This window comes from Phaenicophaeus curvirostris, chromosome 8 (genome assembly GCF_032191515.1).
Source record: "Phaenicophaeus curvirostris isolate KB17595 chromosome 8, BPBGC_Pcur_1.0, whole genome shotgun sequence".
NCBI classification, from domain to species: Eukaryota; Metazoa; Chordata; class Aves; order Cuculiformes; family Cuculidae; genus Phaenicophaeus; species Phaenicophaeus curvirostris.
Window position 1 is genome coordinate 13647180 of NC_091399.1, and position 21112 is coordinate 13668291.

Consider the following 21112-nt stretch of genomic DNA (forward strand, 5'->3'; position numbering starts at 1 on the left):
ATTGCTCTAGATTGAAACCTAGTCAGTCTGAATGGGTTCGTCCCTGGCTCTTGGTCATTAGCAGAGATGGAGTTGCTTAAAGTTAGGCTCTATGGTATCACAGAGTGCAACAAAGTATATTTTGCCTATTGGATATACCAGTGTCTCCCCTGGGTGCTTTTGGGGGGGGAGTTGCTTGTCTTGTTTTCTGTAGCATGGTACTGCACAGTACTGTGATTGCCAAGCTGTATTTTTTGTGCTGTGGGTGAATGGGGACTTTTCATTTTGAATTCAAGGTTCTGGGAGATAAAAAGGAGAGTGTTTTTTGACAGTTCTGTGGTTTGTCTCTAGGCACATTGGGTGCTGATTTTTATTCCAGTACATCAAGGCAACTGTCTGAACTACAATCCAAATATAAATTCCTTCAACAACAAACCACTAATATCACATGTAGTTCCAGTTGTTCACACTTTCTTGTGCTCTGTCTTTCCATGAAATCTCACTTCCCCAACCCACTGCCTTGGGCTAATAGTTTGTAACAAAGCTCAATCTCTAAAATGTCCTATATAAATGGAGAAGGGAAGATCATAAAAGAGAAAGATGAAAACATTTACCACTCCAGCTCCCACACTCTGAGTCTCTCTTGAGTTTCCTGATTCATCAGCTAGTTATGAGGGCATGCAGTCACCCATGCTGCCTGGCTGCTATTGCTCTCTCCGATGCTACTGGGTACCATTCATCACAGCCTGCTAGCTGAAGGATACAATGTCAATGCTGGCAATTGATCCAAGAAAACCTGCACATGTTATTGTACCTCACTAAGGGCCCTCTTCCTTGTCTGCTTTTTCCTGTAACTGAAAAATTAACCCATGAGGTTTTTTTCTGTTGAGGTTGGGACAGTGAAAATAATATCTATAGGAGAAGGAAACATTCTGTGTTCATTCCATCCCTATGTCCTAGTCTTTATTTGAGGTTGTAAATTAGGGCAAATAAAGAATATTTGCTCTCTTCTAGCGTATCTGATTCAGAAGAAAGGAGATCTGTGGGGATTATCAGCTTGTAACAGTTTGTATTCATATGATGAATCTGAATTACCCAGAAGACAAAAGAAACATTGGAGATACAGCATTCATCTTTTGTATCACCATGTGCATGTGTTACACCTTGGGGCAAATCCCAGGCAAGGGCTAGTTGGGGAGAGGGGAGGAAATCTTGCTTTTTCTAGATCAGCAATCCTAGATGTAATTATTGTTCGCAGTAACATGCTGTGCAGTAAGCCCACTCATTCAGACCCATAAGGTTATTCATGATGTAAAGTTCTATTAAACAGAGACTCGCACTTTGACCAGAGCTGTATTTGGAAATCCGTGAGAGAGAAAGGAAGGCTCCATTGGTAATTTGGACTCCCTTAGAGAGAGGATAGGAAATACGGAAGCAGACGGTCTATAAGGCACCAGTTTAAGTCCACTCCAAGTCAACCATATCAATGCACGTTTTGATGTCCATTGACTGAGGTATATGCTTACTTCCAAGTCATTTGCTGAATCAGGACTATAGGCAGTGTCCAGCCACTGATCCCATAAGGTACAATGTAAAAGCAGGAAGTTAGGCAATTTTGAGGGGTTTTCTTTATAGGAAACTTTATTTTTATAGGCCTTTTCATTTAAAAATCTCAGCAAGCTAAGCTACAGTGATTAATTAAATTTTATAGCTACCCCATGCACTAAGTAAACACCGCATTATTATTTTTTGCTTTAATAAGGAGCAAATACAGGATGCAGAAAGGAAAGGATTTTGAAGTGTGCCCAATCAGCTAGGGTGGCTCCTTCCCTCATTTGTAATCGCCCCTCTGACGCCTGCTAGGATCAGTACTGCTTTTTTTGATAACTAGGGTCAGATGGACAGTTTCATCTTCAATGTGCTGTACATCAGAGATAAATTCCAGGAAGACAATTGAAAACATGTATAAATCCAACCTAAAAAGTACCTTTGTAAATTTAAGGAGATTCTTAGTTTGACTTTTCTGCTCTGGTCTCCCTAAAATGAGATTTTGGAGTGCATGACTATTTGGCCCCAAGGATACGGACCTGTGTAGCAGATGCTGGGGAAGCCTTTGTGCCTTGCTGGACCTAGACTGTACCTAACTATAATCTTCCCTTGCTACTTGTTAAAAAGAACTGGGATATCCTTTCTTGCCTGCCTGAGTTCAGGGTATGAAAGGTGCATGAGACAGCTCCCACATAAAGCATGTCAGAAGGAGGGTAGACATGGGGCTTCTTTTTCTCAGCAGATTCTATGCATACAAGTCCTTGAATAGGGTATGTTCCTCCCATCTTGGAGAGAATACAGGAGAATTAAAAAAAATACAAAAGGACAATAGTGAACATTTCAGAAATAGAACTTTTGTAATAAGACAAGTGTACAAGGTAGGAAACCTGTTCTAGCTGTGGGAACAGTTCCTGTACTTTGTGCTTTTTTGTGTGATTCATCAGGAAAACAGCAGATACTCTAAATGAGCACCATGATTCTGGAATGGGTGGATATCTAGTGATGGGTATCAAAAATTTGCTTGGAGTTGGGGAGGGGCTGGACACAATGGTGGAAGAAAGCATCACTAAAGTCTATTGAAAGAAAGGGCACAAAGGATGCTTAAAGAAAAAGAGAGGTTGGCCCTTCATCTGACCAGATACGATTGTTCTTTGCATACATAGACAATATTCTGTACCTTGTAATGAACTCTGTAAAGACCTTGCTTCTTTGAAGAAAGAACTGTATTTTTAGTTTAATCATTGCAAGGAACAACTTGATCTGAACTTACATGACAGAGAGGGGCCAGTGTAGTGGAGCTTCTTTACTTTTTTATTTACTAGCTGCCATTCCCTCCTGCTGACTCTTTATGAGATGATGAAAACAGAAGAAAAGCAAGGATCTGCCCCAACATGTGCTCTTAACTCAGCTGCAGTGACCTTTTGATTGACTTTAGTCTTTGAGGAAGCAGGCGCCTAACTGGACATGATCAACCCTCATTTAGTCACTTTCTCCCTAGGTCTGTGCAGCAAATTGTCACCCCTAATGCTGTTTGTGGGACATTGGTGTTTTGCAGATGGCGTTTTCCTCTGTCAGCCAGAGGGAAACCTCTCCTGACTGAGCCAGCAGAGCTGTGTGAAGTGTGTCATAGCTGGACTGGAAGCTGTTCTTGGCATTATTTACATTTAGCTCATTGAAACAGCATACCTGTCATTGGGGGAGGTTTCTGTGAAACTCTTTATCATGTCTGTTCATAACCAGGCCAGCCTGGCCTCTCCAGATTGGCTCCTTTCTTCCACTGTGCCTACAGGGTTTTACCCCATTTGTTGGACTTCGATGTACTTCCAGAAAGCCCTATGTGCCATGCCAGAGAGGGACATGGAAAGATGCAAATGAATTTTACAGAGTATAAGAAAGGTAGGTCCTTTATCACTGTTGAATTCAGCTTTGTCAGTGCGTGGAAAGTTGGTTTTATTCAAAGTCTTGGCAACTCTTACGGTTGCATGTTAATTGAAGTAATGGAAATGTATAGGGTATGGCGGTGGTTCAACTGGAACTTGAAGCTGCAGTCGTCTTTTAGTCAGACTGGAGACAGAGGGGAGGGGGACACCTGCAGCTGGTTGTGAGACAGAGGCTTGCGGGCGTGACTGTGGGGTAGAGAGGCAACAAGGAGTAAAGATCTGGAGTCAGATCCTAGTTTCCATGGGGTGCAGGTGTGTGCAGGCTCCTGGTTCTGCTTGTTTTTTTCCAGCAGAAGTGAGGGGTTGGTGTGATCATGGGCACAGGGATGAGCATCCCCCAGCTGGCAAAGGACCAAATGATACTGCAAGTGGGAGCAGTTGGTAAAATCAAATTGGAGTTACAGTTCTCATTTGTCAGAGCCCTGTAATTGAACAGCTGGAATTTAGAATGACTGTAGAAATGCAGACTAAAATGTGAGAGAGGGTTGGAAATGCAAAGTCCAGCTGTTAGGTTTGACTATCAAGACTGCTTTCTGTGAGGGGAGGGAATTTTTCAAATTCACTGAGGTCATCCTGGCCATGATTTAGTATCTCGAATTTACCTAACTGAGATATTATTTTCCATTTTAGTTGATTATGCTCTTATTCATCCAGTGTCTTAATATAGGTTTTGAGGCTTAATTTTACTAATATGTGTCCCCAAGGTAACTGATGCTTAGAACCAAATAGAATGAGAGAGTCCTTTGCATTTTCAATAGGAAATGTGAGAGTCTTAATTACTTAAACCTAGAAAATGTCACAGAAATGCATATTAAAAATTGTGTATGAAATGAAAGATGATTCTCAAAGTACTGGTAGAATCTCTCTCCTGTTTGTCTTCAGTTCACGTGCTGCTTTGGGAATGTGACTGCCCATAAGTTTCACTGCTTGCGGGCACTGCAGGACTGAACCTGGAGGGATGCGTTCACTATCATGAGACCGTGGGACCTATGTGATTTTTGGATCCAGGTTTTCTGGGCAGCTTTTGGAATGCCACACCAAATTGCTTTACTTGTTTTGAATTGGCTTTGGTGGCTCGGAGCCTGGTATGTGGTGCCACCTGCCTGGCTTATTGAATGTGTGAAGGTGCATTAGCCTCTCTGGGAAAAATGGACATATGGAAAATGATAGTTGGTGTATCCCAAGAAAGAAAAGTCACGGGAAACCACCTAATTACTAAGGCTTAATAGCCAGTGAATCGGCAGTAAGGAGCTTGGTCCTGAGGTCCCGTGGCATAAATGTGTGATTACGTTAACGCCCCACTGCTACTGGGATACTTTTGTGTTTACCCAGCTTTCTCTGTTATTGCTAGAGGCCTTCAAATCCCAGATAGTCAAAATCTCTATTCAGTGCTGCCTGCTGAGCGTTTAACAAGGGTCCTTGTAACGGGACCCAGTACAAGTACAAACATGAATGAAGAGTGCAGGGGCCACCATAGCACCACAGGCTGCAAGGTAGCCAAATGGAGGCAGCCGCAGAAAAGCAGGAAAAAGTAGACAATGACCCTCGGCGCCTCAAGGCATTGCTTCAAAAGGTGTCAACACCAATTAAATTGTAAAGGCTCTGTCAGCTTCTGAAAAGTTATCTAGGCAGGGACAGAAAGTACAGAATCAAAGGGGCTGCAGTGCGGTTTTGTGTGTCTCGCAGCAGAGCGGGTGTACACATGCTCCTGACAGTGTGGGATCCGGCTGGGGGCCTCCTGAAGGCACAGAGCCTTGCTTGGAGTGGAAAAGAGGCAAGGCAGCTAGTGTGGGGTCTCCTGCGCCACCGGTTTTTATCAACAGCAGGGGGAGTGTTTATTAACACAGAGCCGGGGTTGGTTAAAGAAGAAGCTGAACGTTCCTCCCCCATCTCAGTCAGGGGTTAATAGATTTGAGAACTGGATACAATGTTTTCCCCAATACATTTACTTTCTGTGTGCTCTCAGCATTTTTAATTTCCTTGTAATAAATAGCAACTCTCAAATTTACTTAATTCATTGCTGTATAAAATTGCTCATTAGAAAAGGAAGTGGTGTTTTGGTTGCTAATTTCCTTTGTGGGATGTGTAACAATGACATTCTTGTGCTATCTTTTCCCTTTACTCCAGGGGCTGTGACAGAATCTCATCCCATTTTTTTGAGGAGATTAGAATGGTTGGAGGTTCAGGGGTACACATAGGCAGTTCTCTGTGCCTTATGGATGAGGCTGTTGTGATGCACGCAAATGAGTATCATGGTCTTTCTGATGCGAAGGTCAAGCTGTGGAGTCTGAACACAGAATAAAAGGCATTGAATGCTAAGTATGGTGCTCATATGTGGTGGGGGGGAGAAGCCTGTGTCTTGTGTAGTGCCTAAATTTCTGTGCAAAAAGGTAAACTGCTTCATATAAAATAGATCAAATGTTTCATACTAGAAGAAAGCTTCTAAATATAATATTTATTCTCCTCTGTTGCTCATTAAAAAGCTGCAAAAGGGAGTTTTTTCTTTTTTATTTAAAAAAAAAAGCTAATTAAAACAAGGAATTGAAATTGTTTCTTGTAGTCTTACAGTTTGCTCACAAAACATTATTATGGCAATTCAGATGACCGAGTGATGTTCATATGAAATCATCTTTTTGATTTGCTGTGCGTGCCTACAGAGGTCATTCATGGTTTTTGTACAATGAGACATAAATACCGTATTTTGCCAAATCTCCTTTGGTATTATAACAAATTACTTAATCAAAAATCAGCTTGGGTTGGGGAATCTGATTTAGAAGATTTGGGAAAGCTGTTTAAATTAAAAGATACAAAACTAATGATGTATTACTGCATTTTTAAAAGCCTTTTCCAGAAAAGTAGGCAATATAGTGGATGAATAGAACAATGGAAATTAATGGAATATGTTCAGTTATCTACAGATAAATTTTTCTCTGACTAAAATTTTGGTCAGTGTTTATTTTTCATTATCTGTTTATTAACATATATCTTTGAAATACATAATTTCTAAAACTCTGGATACCATTAGAAATCAAAAGATCACTTTGACAAAATTGAAAAACATATCAGAAATATTCTGAGTCTTTTTTCTTGAGAAGCAACTCAATCTAGCAAATGTAACATTCTGAAGCACTAGAGTAAAAGTACTTTAGTGGAGGGAAAAAAACCCCAAAAACTGGGCTGTGTGTGGTGGTAGAGCAAGGATGCTGAGCATCCTTTTCTGGCCTTGCCAAAGCCACATGCTTCCTGACATCTGAGAGGACAGTGTGTGTATCCTGTATCATCCATGAGGATGATTTCATGAATGTTTTTGGGCTGTCAGCTGTGCCCTGCAGCTGTCCTAGCTGTGCCAGTGGTGAGCAGCAGCCAGATGGCCCAGACGAGCAGACAGGTGGGCTTTGGCAGAAATACCCAGCTGATCTCTAGAAAATATCACTGAGCAGACCTGAGCGAGGGGAAGAGCCTATGTCTTTACTTGGTCTTAGGGAAGAGCAGGTATTTCCAGGCTATGCAGAGGAGTCAGGGCAAGATTTTGGGACTAGCACCACCGTGCACCTGAGGTAGTGCCCGATCCTGGAAGCAAAAGATATTGTCTAATACAATCCAGGTCAGTTGGAAGGCACACACAGTGAGCAAGAGTGTGAGTACACATATGTACAGCAAGGAGGTTGGGAGGAAAATAGAAGCATACTCAGAGAGCTGCTGATTAGTATTTCTCCACAGATGATGGTGAAAGACTGGACTGTGGCTGTGCTTTGTGTTGGGAGTGGAAAGGAGCAAATGTGCCAGAGCTGCCACATCTGCACTCATCAGAGGTGCTGCTGGTGAGATGCTCCCCACAGGTGTAACTCAATCAAAAGTGATAGAGAAGGGGGATAATCACGTGAGCTGCAGCTCACTACCAATTTCATCCTATGCATTTGTCAACTGTTGCTAGGTAGCTGCCTGGTGGGAGTGGAGAAGTGGGAATTTTTTTTCCCACCCTTAAAACAGCTTATTGCAAATTGCTGTCCTTCTGTGCAAATGGGGAGAATACCTCCTAGTGCTGCTCTGCTGCCAGCTGAAAGAAAGTGTGGCTATGAGCAAGGCTGTGCTCCTGTCGGCCTCTGTGCGTGGGAGACAGCACAGGTGCTGCAGCTCCTGTTCAAACAGCCCATAAACAACTCGTGGCAGGCTTCTCCAATTTACAGGGGAAAGGTGTGCAGAGAGCCACCTGATTATGGCAGAAGAGAAAAAATCAGCCAGGTTTTATTGTGGTTTGGGGCAGAGTTTCTCAATCTATTGCTGATTTGTTTTTTACCAATTCATTTTACATGTAGAACAAAAGAGCTCAGAAAAAAAAAAGATATAATTTCTATGTTATGTTTTACTCTACAAAGCAAAAGAATTGAAGAATTGTGAGTATAATTTCTGTGGGTAAATAATAACACAATCAGCAGTGCAATTCTTGCCCTTCTGTGTTCATCAAAACAAATTATGCTAATAGATCATGATTCTACTGCAAAGAAAAAATATTTTTTCTTCTTTAAAAGAATATTACAGTGCAGGTATTCCTCAAGACTGAGCAAAATTCACAGAGCTCTTTCTGTCCAGAGAGAGGAGAAACGTGACCATGTGTTTTCCTGCGACCTGCGAGTGGGTAGGGGCTCTTGGGTGTCTGAATGTTGCTTTGACTCTGCCCTGTCTTTGTGCGGGCGTACAACACAGAGGAGATTTTACATGGCTGAATGTATTGTAAACTCTGTCACTTCAGGGTATCACCCACTTAAACAACATCCTCATCATTTTTCTTAGGAAATGATCTGAGACAAAATATTGAATTATTTAGAGTACCACTGGGAGAGGGAATTGATTCCTTGCTGTATCAGAGAGAAATAGCTGCTCTTTTGAGGCTTGATCCAAAGCCTGGAGAAGTCAATGAGAATCTTTCCATTGATTTTAATAGGCTTTAGATCACACTCTTATTCACTCATCAACTATTTCTCTTTAGTTGGAACAAAACAATGCATCCTTTCATTGTATAATACTCAGTTTGCTGTACCTAAGAGAAATACATTCTGTCCCTTTCTACTGAATATAAAATCATTTATGGCCCACTGAAAAAAGTGGCAAACACCTTTTTAACATCACTGAAATTTAGATTTAGCCCCTATGCATTTGAAATTCTCATAGCATGTGTATAGCTACCTGCATACATACATTTTAAACTCAATTTATGAATTCAGGATACTATCTCCTTTCTTTGCAAGTAATCTTTGGAATAAAAAGATGCATCCTACTTCTTATCTTTCTCAGCTTTCAGATGTGCTCTTTGCTGCCAAATATAGTACACTTTCATTAATTACCAATTCCTATTCTGTTCCTGGAAAAGTCAAAGTGCAACATCTGTGTTGGATGTATATCGCATTTTGACACTGTGTCTGCAATGATAAGGCAAACTAGGCAGGGATTCTGCAACTGCTAGCAGCTTTTCCAACAATTTCTTTTAAAAAGAGATGTAAAAGTTATTTTCTTGAATGTCTGACTTATGTCTTCTCTTTCCTTGTGCCATGCACGTTTAAAGAAAATGTAGCCATATGTAAACAACATTACTCCTACGTGTACATTCACGGAGAAGCCTGAGAGCAGATCATTAATCCAGTCACAGCTTGCCAGCTTTATAAAATAACTCAAAAATGGACATAACACAAAATATAACAGGAAAACTAATAACAGCAAGTATTGCACTCAACTTTTGACCTCTTAGGTTGCATTTGTGTTAGGAGCAAGGCAAAGTCTTTCTTCAGCACCAAGAGCATAGATGTTTCTGAGCTCAGGCTGTAGGATACAACCAATGGCTCTTCAGAGTCCATGGAAATACAGTTTAGTGTAGTTTAGATTAAGAGAAGATTGCACTCCTGATACATGGCTCAGCATGGAGTGTGTAGGGATTACATATAGGTACCAGTTTTTAACGTTAATATGTTGTGGAGCAGCATCTGCCCATGATCTCCTAGGTGCCGTAGTCAGCTGCAAAGGCCAGCAGGCTGGCTGGAGACTGTGTTGTGCTGGAACTGCAGAGCGATCTGGCTTGCACATCTCCCTGGGGAATCCTTAACCCCAGAGAAGGAGTGACAACTCTGGCCAGTGTGGGCTTTGTAGCAAGACACATGTATTATAGAATTATATTTGTTGTATAATTTGGTGGTAAATTACAAACTTACCATGTAGCTTCCTGTCAGAGAGGGTTTTTTGTCATGCCCTGTTTGTCAGTAAGGCAATTTTTTCACTTTAATAATTTAATATTTTCAGTACATTTTGCTACTTATCCTGAAGGAAGTATTTTCAGCTAAATAATTATTCAGTCATCCAGAGGGACTTCTAAACAGCAAATTTATAGTAGTCTCAGTAATGTGATTCAGAAAATTGGTTGTTTCAAATTGTAAACATTTCAAAATGTTAGTAAATGATGAAAGCAAGATGAGATTATCACAGCAGGGACAGGGACAGCATGCTAAAGCGCCACCTGTGAAGACTCCTGCTTTTGTGAGCTATCTCCACAATCAAAGGCTGATAAAGAGTTATGGAACACTTAAAGAAAAAAAAATGAAATATTGTTTATATTGCCCTATGATGCCTATCTACAAGCAGACTAATGGAAAGACTGGACTGGATTGAGGTTATTTTTGTTTTTAAGATGACTGAGACAAGAGTTGAAAGAAGAGAAGCGGAGTGTGGTTTCAGAAAAACACCACTCTGTTTTCATAGCCAGTGTGTTTCTGTCTGGGAAAAGAAGAAATTATAGCTTATATAAAATTCTGAAATATTATAAATATCTATTAGTACCAAAATATGCACCAGAATCAATTACAGAATTGGTAACAGAAGCATATTTAAATCTTGATGTAACTTCTGCCAAAGGGAATCTGATTGCTTGCATTGATTTTGGGAAGGATGAGAGTGATCAAGATTTTGTCAAAGGTTTTGCAAAAGGAACCAAGAGATTCTGACTAGCAACCCTTCAGCTCCACAGTCACAGGGCAAGGTATGAAGACCATCATACCAGGAAACCCTGCTGAGAAATTCCAAGAGCCATTTTCTGGGGAATTTATCAGCTTCTTTTGCCAGTGAATTTAATCCCTCAGATTAGAGGTAGCAGAGAACTTGTTTCATATTTCAAATGGGATTTGGTGCTGCAAAGACTAGATTATAGCCTACTAGTAGGATATAAACATGTTGCTATCTTACCTGTCTACCAATATGAGCTGAAAGTGTTCTTGAGGCAAATGAATCATCTTTGGATAGAAGAATTAATCTTTGAAAGCCTAAAATAGCCAGGATGTGATTATTTAAGTGAATGAAGCAAGCAGGATATAAACTGTTAAATACCACGATAATGCTATGGAAGGTTTAATTCTCTATGTTATTAACTAAAATAACTCTGAACTAAACACCTCACTTTTTTTTTTTTTTAATTCTTTCATGTTTGGGAAGATTATTTCTAATCAAAGCTTTGCACACTTTGTGATAACTCTTCAAAATTTTGAAATTACTGACATGAATCCTTGTGGGTTTTGTAGCTGCTTAAATCTGCTTTCTGTTTAAGTAGGTAACAGTTTAGTGGATTTTAAAAGGCAGAGTTTCTTTCCATGAGCAAGGACAAGAACAGTTATTCCACACACTGGTGGGTTTATTTTCCTGCCCCATTCCTATGTAAGAAGTCTCTTTCCCCTTGCTTTCTCCCCTTGCATTTCAGTAGAGATTAAAGAAAGCAGAAAAGCTTTAAAATCAGGCTGAAGAACGTGATATCAAAAGCAGGCTGCCTTTATTCTGAGATTTATTTTCCACCAATCAATTGTCTTTTAGTAAGAATTTTCTGTCGATGCTGCTGACTAAAATTTACAGTATTTTTACATAGATGCATAAGTAGGCTGAGTTCAGAACAAAATAGTTCTAATTATCTTGATTTATTATTTCTTTGAAATATTAGGGTAAGAAGAAGACTACAAGACCTAAAAACCTGGAGATGTGCATGTATGTGTGTATAACTTGTAGGGAGTCAAACTGAATTTACTGGGAATCATCAGGTTGCGTGAGACTGAGTAAGTTTGGTGCTAGCAGCTCTGCTGAGATTTCCTCTTTGGATAAAAACTTGCAGGGCTGGGTTGTTAAGTGTCTTGATGGCACAAGGTCAGTTCCCTGATTTCTCTGCTTGTAAATTGTCTCCTTCCAAAACAAAAAGTTCAGAGCATTTGGGGGGGTTAAAAATCCATTAGTGATATTTCTGTAAATATGGGGAAAAAAGGTACTATAAGACTCAGAGATGCGTTTTGTCTTAAGTATTTTTCTTTGTCTGTATTATGAACTTTAGTAAAACTGTGATTAGCCCTGGCTAGTTGCCTGTTGTGACAACTATAGATAGATACCTTATTATCCATTAAAATATTTAATAAACGAGCTGAAAATTATATATTTATGTTATTAGTGACTATTATATATTTATAATTGGTAAGATAGAAAGCTATGAGTTGGGGTTTTTTTGCCCCTCCCCTTTTTTTTTTACTTGTATTTCTAGGAAAGTGTTCCTCCCTGTATTTACCAAAATTAATTTATTTGGTTACCATTCTGATTTTAAAAGGAAATAGTGGTACTCAATCCAATAGGAATTTTGATAGGGATGCCATTACCTTTAGTTCCTTCCTTCCCACAGAGAGTAAAATTTTACTAGCATGAATACTCTCTCAAAGTTGTAAATATTGTTTTGCATATAGAAAAGAAATGACACAGGGAAGATTTTAAAAAAAAATCCTCCTTGAATAGATATTTGATGCTTCATAATTAACAGCCATGATTTTACCTGTGAACAATGGTTAGAGTTCTGAATTGTGATTATTGTCATTCGAATATTTTTTGCTCAGTCGTTTCCCTTTATTGCTTTATATGCAGTCATTGCCATTGGAATCTAAAACCAGATAACGAGTGTGCTCAGTTGAGATTACAGTCTTGGAAAATATTTCATAATTACAAATAGGCAATATACAAATTCCCCCCATCTCTGGCAAGCTCAGCTTATAATTTTTCATCGTTATTTATTGATAAATAATATTCAGATTAGATTGGGTCAACACTGCTGATCTGGATCCACTGCAGTTTTCATAAATATGACTATGAAATTTTTGCTGCTGGAGTCCATTTCTAGAAACACAACTAGATCGTTAGCTGGCTTGAAATGGCATAGTTACATTGAAAAAAATTTTGCTAATTGATTATCTGGCTGATTCAATTTCCAATTTTGGCTCTCACTTGGACCAGATGTGATATTATCTCTCAAAATATAATGCATGGTTAAAGTTTACTGAAATGATATCCCTATGAAATGCCTATTTGTGCAAGAGATTTAGTATTTAACCCTCTATCTTATTAAAATCTAAAATAAATTGGGGCAATCCCATCCCACATTCAGGAAAGTGTCCTATTTTTGGTCTCCATGCCAACTCTCTGGAGAATTGTCTACTATTTTATACCATCATTACAAGTGCATTCTCTTGTTATGGATAATAAACCTGCTTTCTTTTCTATCGCCCTAGTCTACTTATTTAAAAATTGTTTCATTTTTACAACACTAATGTTATTCTCACCAGCTTGGCAACCCTGGGATAATAGCATAAATCAGCGAATCACTATTTTTGTTTAAGGCATTTCTAATTTTTAATTAAAAAGAAAAGTCAGACTCTTGCTGATCACCTACAGGATTGTGGCTCTCCATGGTTACCTGTCACTCAAAGAGATCTAGCTCCAAGGAATGCTAATTAGCACTGTTAAAGCACTGGTAATTGAACTGTGGAGACAGCCTGCAGAAGGAGGCTGTTTGCATCCAGCACTGCTTTGCCATTTAAATGGACTAGCACCATCATGAAGGTGCAATGGATAAAGGCAGAAAAATCACCCGGGCTGTAATTTTTAATTTTTACTGCATGATTGTTTACCAAAGTGTTCGCTGGAAATAAGTGCCTGTACCAAAAAAGTGTCATGCATTGCAACTTCACAGAATCACAGAATCACTAGATTGGAAAAGACCTACAGGATCATCAGGTCCAGCCATTCCTATCAAACCCTAAATCATGTCCCTCAGCACCTCATCCACCCATGCCTTAAACACCTCCAGGGAAGGGGACACAACCACCTCCCTGGGCAGCCTCTGCCAGTGCCCAATGACCCTTTCCATGAATTTTTTTTTTCTGATGTCAAGCCTGAACCTCCCCTGGTGGGGCTTGAGGCCATTGCCTTTCGTCCTGTCACTTGGGAGAAGAGGCCAGCTCCCTCCTCTCTACAGCCTCCTTTCAGGTAGTTGTAGAGAGCAATGAGGTCTCCCCTCAGCCTCCTCTTCTCCAGGCTAAACAACCCCAGCTCTCTCAGCTGTTCCTCATAAGGCCTGTTCTCCAGCCCCTTCACCAGCTTTGTTGCTCTTCTCTGGACTCGCTCCAGAGCCTCAACATCCTTCTTGTGGTGAGGGGCCCAGAAATGAGCACAGGATTCGAGGAGCGGTCTCACCAGTGGTGAGTACAGGGGCAGAATAACCTCCCTGGACCTGCTGGTCATGCCATTTCTGATACAAGCCAAGATGCCATTGGCCTTCTTGGCCACCTGGGCACACTGCTGGCTCGTGTTCATTTGGTTGTCAACCAACACACCCAGGTCCCTCTCCTCCAGGCAGCTTTCTAGACAGACTTCTCCTAGTCTGTAGCTGCACAGGGTTGTTGTGCCCCAAGTGCAGGACCCGGTATTTGGCCTTGTTGAACCTCATACCACTGGTCTCAGCCCAGTGGTCTAGCCTGTTCAGATCCCTTTGCAGAGCCTCCCTATCCTCCAGCAGATCCACGCTTCCACCCAGTTTGGTGTCATCTGCCGACTTGCTAAGGGTGCACTCGATGCCTTCATCCAGGTCATTGATAAAGACATTGAACAGGGCTGGACCCAGCACTGAGCCCTGGGGAACCCCACTTGTCACTGGCCTCCAGCTGGATTTCACACCATTTCCCACCACTCTCTGGGCCCGGCCATCCACCCAGTTTTCCACCCAGGAGAGTGTGCGCCTGTCCAGGCCAGAGGCTGACAGTTTCCGAAGCAGAATGCTGTGAGAAACTGTGTCAAAGACTTTACTGAAGTCCAGGAAGATACATCCACAGCCTTTCCTTCATCCAGTAGGTGGGTCACTTTGTCATAGAAGGAGATCAGGTTAGTTTGGCAAGACCTGCCTTTCATGAACCTGTATTGGCTGGGCCTGATCACCTGGTTCTTTTGCATGTTCCATGTTCCCTGACTTTCCCTGGCACTGAGGTCAGATTGACAGGCCTGTAGTTTCCTGAGTTCTCCCTCTGACTCTTCTTGTAGATGGGCACAACATCAGCCAGCTTCCAGTGAAGTGATTTTTTTCTCTGCACAGTCTCACTTCCTGCCTGTAGTCCACCCAAGACACCTGTCCCTTCTTCCAAAGTTCATAGATATTCCTCTTCATTTTGATGTCCCTCAAGATCTCCCTGCTCAACCAAGCTGTTTTTTTCCCCTGACAGCTCCTTTTCCGGAACATGGGGATGGCTTTCTCCTGAGCTGCTAGGATTTCCTTTTTGAAGAGCGCCCAGCCCTCGTGGGCTCCCTTGCCCTTAAGTACTGTCTCCCATGAGACTTTGCCAACCAGCCTTCTAAACAGTCCAAAGTCTGCCCTCTGGAAGTTTAAAGTGACTGTTCTGCTAATCCCCCTCCTCACCTCACCTAGAACTGAAAAACCTATCGCTTTGTCCCAGACGTCCTCCAACTGTCACATGCCCCACAAGGCCTTCTCTGTTGACAAACAGCAGGTCCAGGAGGGCACCTTCCCTTGTTGGCTCACTCAGTTGTGTGAGGAAGTTGTCTTCCACGTGCTCCAGGAACCTCCTAGACTTCTTCCTTTCTGCTGTACTGTACTTTCAGCAGGCATCCAGAAGACTGAAGTCTCCCACAAGGACAAGAGATAGTGATCTTGAGACTACTCCCAGTTGTTTATAGAAGAGCTCATCAGCTGCTTCTTCTTGGCTGGGTGGTCTATAACAGACTCCCATCACAATATCTGCCTTCTTGTGGGCTCCTCTGATTTTAACCCACAGGCACTTGATCCTGTCATCAACTTCACTGACAACCTACACCTAAAAAGTGCACAATGCCCTTCATCTCTTACTTTTCTTGTTGCCTGGAACACTCTTAGCAATGCAGTTTAAGATGCTGCCCTGGATGACCTACACCACTCCCTGTTCAGTGCTGGGGTACCAAGCATGAAATTAAAACTTGAAGGAAGCACCACATTTAAAACAAGCTGAAAGAAAGCCATAAAGAAAACTAGTGTTCTCACTGTGGTTCATTACTGTCTTCCAGATATTTATCTGATCCTGATGCTGTGAAATCCATGTGGCCTGCAATAAACCACCTTGCAATTTAGTATTTTACAGGTTTTCTGAGGTGAGGTAGAAAGTCTCTTGGCACAGTAGAAGTGAAATCCAAGACTTCTATCGTAAGGGCTGCCTTCTTATCTGGTGCCTTCAGATGGGCTTGAGTTTTTCTGAAGGTAAATATTCAGCATTTCCTGAAGAGCTAGTACTTTTCTTAAAAGTACCCCCAAAATGTGATAGCCATATCAGGCTGAACTAACATGTCTTTGTTATCTCTTTGACTGTGCAATCTCTTTTCCTAGTGTAGCTTAATTTCTCAAATTATTCCCCATGCCTTCAAAGGGTGGCATATTTGTTCAGTTTAGCTAATATGTGCAATCTTATTCCCAGCTATAGAGCTGAAGAGTTACCTTGGTCCTTAGATCATGATGTGATGCATACACGAGTCATACTTATATATACTCTGAAAATAATGAATGCTGATTTTAAAATATGTTCATCAGCCAACAGATGAAAAATGGATTTCTTTGCATTTGTCACATAAATATGTGCACATTTTAGTACCTGCAAGATCGTGAATTGATTATTGATTATATAAATGAAATATTTGCAGCACATGACACCCGTATTTTATTAAGCTGTCAATATCTGAGAGATGCTAACTTAAGCATTTTGGGATACTGTTGACTTTCTTGTTAAAACATGAAGATATTAAAATGCAGAAAGTGTCAAAGTGTTATCTTTATTGGTGACTTAAACTTGAAATCTCTTTTCTTATGTTTAAGGCTCCCACCTATTCTCAATGGATAAAACTCTAAATCTCAATGAGCCCAGGACTTCATGCGGACATTTCAGTGTGTAAGGCTAAGTTTTTCTTGAGTTACATGCAAGTGCTATCTTTATGTATATTCACTTTACTGTTTATTTAGCCAACATTGTTCTGATGTGAGATATTCCTGGGTTTTTTCATTCTCACTCTTTGTGAAGAACAGTATGGATAGAATTTTTCCATGTTATGAGAAAAAAAAAGGGTCAATAGTTTCATGTTCCTGAAAGATTATGATGACAGTTGAAATTTAACACTTTCCAGATCATATAATATCTGAAGAATGGTAAAGCTGACCTGAAGGATTGTGTGCTAGCATGTTTCCACCTTGCTTCATTCTTTCTAATGGGACACACTGACACGTTCATCACATTTCATTTCTCATGTGTGTTTTGCAGGGTGTATCATCTGTCTGAGCCTCCTGACCATGGCCAGTGCTGGAGAAGGACCCACGTGGCTTTCCACATGATTCACACTTTGTTATTCAAAAATACTAGGGGAAAATTTTATATCCCAAGGTGCTCACAGGAGTACAATGGCACATCACTGGCTTTTAATCTGAATTATCTCAGACTACTGTCTTGGGAGCTCTGGCTTTTTTCACTTATTTGCAGGTTGGGTTTGGAGGGGCACTGTCTTTCTCTCATTTATGTCAAGCTGTTTACCTTTCATGTTCCTGGTGACTTTTTGTCTCTGAAATGCTTCCTGCATGCCAGGAAACACAGGCAGCTGCAATGTGTAGTCAGTGTAGGGCATCATGCAGGGTCCAGACCCAAAGTGGAGGGCAAAGGGCAGTCATACTCTTGACAGAGCATTTGCAGCATGGTGGAGTGCCAGGGTGGTAGAGACATGGCTTTGGTGGTGTTTTGAGGTGCTGAGGGGCATGGGTTAGTGATTGATAGGGATGGTAGGACTCAATGATCCAGTGGGTCTTTTCCAACCTAGCGATTCGGTGATTCTGTGTCAGGCTGACCTGTCCCCACTGTGGAGCTCCCTGCACAGCATGCCTCACAGGTGCCACGAAGATGCAAGGGTGTCTGTTTTTTACCTTCTTGCTGGGGCTGGGCATCTGCTGGATTCTTCAGCAGCTGTGCCCACATCCCTATGTGCTAGCAGGCACCTGAAAATAAGAAGGAAGATTGTCCCTAGCTCCCACCTGTCAGTTAAGCAAGCAAAGAAAATCAACCTCAGCAAAGGAGTCTCTGACTTAGCTACCCCAAAGGAAGCCTGGAGTCATTTTGACAGTCCAGGCAGCATCCAGCCCTTGAATACATGACATTATTGATCCCCTACATTTGAAAGCCTGCTAGTTAAGGCCTGCACAGTATGCTGAAGAAGTGAAGGGCAGCACACACACCGGAGTGGTTTATTCTCCTCATAGCTGATTATATTTTTGCTTTTCTGCCCCAATCACAGTGGCCCATCCCAGACCATCCGACTGCTGTACTGCACCAGCTTAGTGCTAATGGAGCCTGAACGAGGGCAGAAGGACAAACACCTCTGACCGATGCCTATGGAGACCACATGAAGACTTTACTGGGAACATGGAGCTGTGGCAGAGGCTGATAAATGAGTGGGAGACACAGCACTGGGGTCTCCAGAGGTGTATGTGTTCCCATGACCCAGTGCCTGGCTGGGAGGTGCTGCTGTTTCTGCAGCAACCCATCATGCTCTGCAGCAGTGGCACATCACAGCTCTTTGGTCACACTTGAGTCTTTTAAATACACAAGGGTGGTTTTTGACCTATCAACAAATAGACTTTAAGGTCATTTAAACCAGGTAGTGGATCTACTGTGTATCCCATTTGTCTCCTGGGTGAGATATAGTGTTGTAGGATCTAGTTTTGAACACCTGAGATGGCAGTCACCATAGTACATCCCTGCAGCACTGCAGGTAAAACACCACACCAAAACAAAGAACTTCTTCCTCTGTGGCTTCAGAGGAAGTTTATTCAAATGTGTCTTTGCTCTTCCTCACCTGTCTCTGGAGAATTACAGCAGTTAGATTCACACAGAAGCGCTCAGTTTTGAGCTTGGCTGGTTGCTTCTGAATATGCAAACCTATTTCAAATGTCGGGACTGAATATGTTGAACAGAGGAGTCATATTTGTGTGGGGACTGTGGTAATATGGAACACTGGAGCCATAGTTATTTTGGTTTATTTTCGTTAATGTTAAGAACAAAAAGTATCAGAGTTGGTGAAATTAAACACTAGCTGTATTAAACTGTCATCTCTCCTCTGTTGACGTGCCAGAAAAAATACTGGTGCTACCAATAAACACAAAAGCAAGAAGAACAAGTGACTTACCTGGTGTCACTCATAGCATGTGAAAACCAGAGATGAGATACTAGTTCTCTTGCAACTATGCCCCCTTCATTAGCCCAAACTACCTGACACATGGGCTGTTAAAAGAGATACAGGTAATCAGTAGAAGAAAAAATCTGAAGATGTATTATCTGTGCGCGCCTAGTGCTTTCCAGGGCAGAAAAGCCTTTCACTTCTTAGAAGCTGTCTGCAAAGGAATATTTCCTTTATGATACATCAGTATAATAATTATATTGCATTCAAACCAATTTAATCTGAACTGCAAATAAGTACTTTAGTACTAAGGAGCATCATTAATGTGACCATAGAGATTTAGTGCACAGTTACAGCAGTATAATTGCTTCCGTCTGTCCTATCTAGGCAAACCCTTGGATAAGCAGAGCAGTATAGATTTCCCATAAATAGGTATGTTTCAGAACACCGACTTGCCCTCAGTGCCAATGACACTGAGATTTGGATTTTTGGAGCAGAGGTAGATGCAGAGATGCTCAAAGAAGCATGTGGCTAAATTTCATACTCAGTGTGTTGTGTATGATCAGGAACATTCTTTCATGAATCAAGCCAAGAAAACGTGTAAAATATGCTCTACAAGAAGAGTCAGTACAAAGGCACAGCTGGTTTTGGATCAGCAGTGGGTTTTCAGAACTTTCTATACCAGTCTATCCTCTTGAGACTAAAGGTTACAGTGTGTCCATTTTAATTTGGAAACACAGAGTACCCTGGAGCCTTCGCTCTGTAAATGAGCATTGCACCTTCTCTTCAGTGCGGTTGAGTTGTGCTGTCACCTGATAATGTTTGTTTTAGTTCTATGGCAAAAGAGCTATAAAAGCCTTCCACTTTTGCAAATGAGCACTAAGTAACCATACAAATAAAAAATAACTTAATTAAAACACTAAGAAACCTTTCTCTGTTAATTGTAAACAAATCTAGGTTTGCCTATTTATATTCTGAATATATTTATATTCCTTTAGTGTTGGAAACAACTTAGGATGAACTGGATTTCAGTGTCTGTCCAGCCTATGCTGAGCTGCTGCACGCAGCAATACCCCACAGGTACATCCTGAATGTCTGTATCACATCTGGCTGATGCCTGCCAGGCTCCAGTGGTGCATCTCTCTGTGTTTGGAGGTTTATTTCCAGCCTGATGGAATTCTTTACTTTGTTCTAATTGAGTCTGCTCCAGCAGTGAGAAGAAAAGTGCAATCTTTAGGACTGTCATGTCCCTTAAACTACTGCTTTTAGAGGTCTCCATGCAATGGTGTTGGGTAAATGTTCCCTGGTGGATAATCTCACTGGATACTGTTGGGCAGCTTGAGTGCTAGGGGGTGCGTGCTGCAGCAAGGTTTCTGCTCACTTTGTGCACGGCCCACTGTAGCACGTAATGCTGTGTGGGCTCCCCATGACATGCTGGGAGAGGGATGCCAGCCCCAGCCCCTGGTTTTCTGTCCCCCAGGAGCTCCCCTACAGCCTTATTCCCTACCAAAGTCAGCAGGTAGAAACATGTGACTTCAGCGGGTGCTGGACCATGCACAGCTTCTCTGAACTGGGATATTTTAATTACAGTCTTCGTTTTATTAGAACAGTCTCCCCCCATCACCTCTTCTACTGAAAATTTTACCCATTTGATTTGAATATCACATTTCCTCTTCTGATTGTCAAACTGTTCCAAAAATAGACTTGGAAACCAATCTGCAGTTTTGTCCCTGGGGCACTCACACTGGTAGTGGGACAAGGGGCTTTGTGTCAAAGAAAGATGTCTACTTCCAGCACCAGGTTCAAATAAAAAATGACAATAATATGCTTTTAAGAATGTATTTCACAGTTTATCCTTAGCGTGAATTGCTTCTTACCCGGTGAACTTTTTGGACCATAGGGCTGAGAATTTTCCTTTGAGTCCATTTTGGGTTACCAACAATACAGGTCTCCCTACAGAGATGGCAAAGCTTCTGCTCTGAACTCCAGAGAATGTGAAAATGGAGCTCTAATGAGGGTCTGTCCTGTGACAGCTTTCCCACCAAAACAACAAACAGGCCCTACTCTGAGCACTAGAAACCCTCAGGGGATGGTAATGTGGCATGTACTCACTTCCTGATTAACTC

The 21112-nt window shown here is 41.5% G+C and overlaps 1 long non-coding RNA gene across 1 annotated transcript in view; it reads left to right on the forward strand.

Annotated features, from left to right (window-relative positions):
• Positions 1-3315: 3315 nt before the first annotated feature.
• Positions 3316-21112, forward strand: part of LOC138723481 (uncharacterized) — a 56287-nt gene continuing 38490 nt past the window's right edge. Inside the window, exon 1 of the long non-coding RNA XR_011337877.1 lies at positions 3316-3423. This is a non-coding gene — a long non-coding RNA (uncharacterized lncRNA). The remainder of the gene's footprint in view (positions 3424-21112) is intronic.